Genomic DNA, 986 nt, shown 5'->3' on the forward strand with positions numbered 1-986 from the left:
AATTGATAAATAAACGAAATTATAGTTTACTCAGTGTTTTCATCAAATTCACATTTTATAATTTTGAATCCATTCCACGTAAAACTGGATTTGGTGTTAATATAGAATTCTTTACTTGATGAGAAATACATAATAACATTGTCATCAGTTTGAATTTCACCACCTATTTGTTTAAAGTTGTTGGCATTATAATATTTTTTCAGATATTGTTTAATGGCTGTATTTGGTCTTATGTATCTGATTTTAGATTTGTTCATTTCGGATGTACATAAAATAGGTTGGTTATATAAATCGTAACATATTCCTCGTACAAGATAAAAACTATTTTCTTGTAATTTTTCAATAAGACGTTTTGGACATCTGGTAGGTCTTGTGTTGAAGACTGTTTTAACTTCTGTATTCATTTTATAGAAAGAAAAAACGAAAAAACAATTTTAAAAAAATAATAAAAAACATCTCAACCTTCCACGAGGTCGTGAATTCACAACCTCGAAATTAAATATTTTTTTATTATATATGTTGGTCGTGGAACCTCACTTCGTTTCGGTTCTCCTTATTATGTTAGTTTATGTTCCAGTCTTGTTCAAAATTTATTTTTAAAATTATTTTCAAAACTATACTAAGTCACCTCTCTCGAACTTTTAGGTTTCACTTAGAGTAGTTATAGTAGGTCGACTCTCTCGAACTCGCAACTTTTTGCAATTATTATTAAAATACTAATTTATGTTTATTTTAACATATATTTCCTCAAATTTTTAATTTTATATAAATTTTAAAATAAACAACATTTTAGTGTAAAATGAGCAAATTCTAGGCAATTTTATGTCATTCTACCTTGAAAAAGGAGGTCGTAAAAACCCATATAAATGATGGTTAATCCTTCACGATTTTTGAACAAATTTTTCGCAAAAACCAGGAAAATCGATAATAAAAACTGTTTCATCCTTTGGGGTTTTCGAAGGTTTTGAAATGAAAAATCGCCGTAG

The sequence above is a fragment of the Entamoeba invadens genome, assembly GCF_000330505.1.
Source record: "Entamoeba invadens IP1 unplaced genomic scaffold scaff_1105074725955, whole genome shotgun sequence".
NCBI lineage: Eukaryota > Evosea > Mastigamoebida > Endamoebidae > Entamoeba > Entamoeba invadens.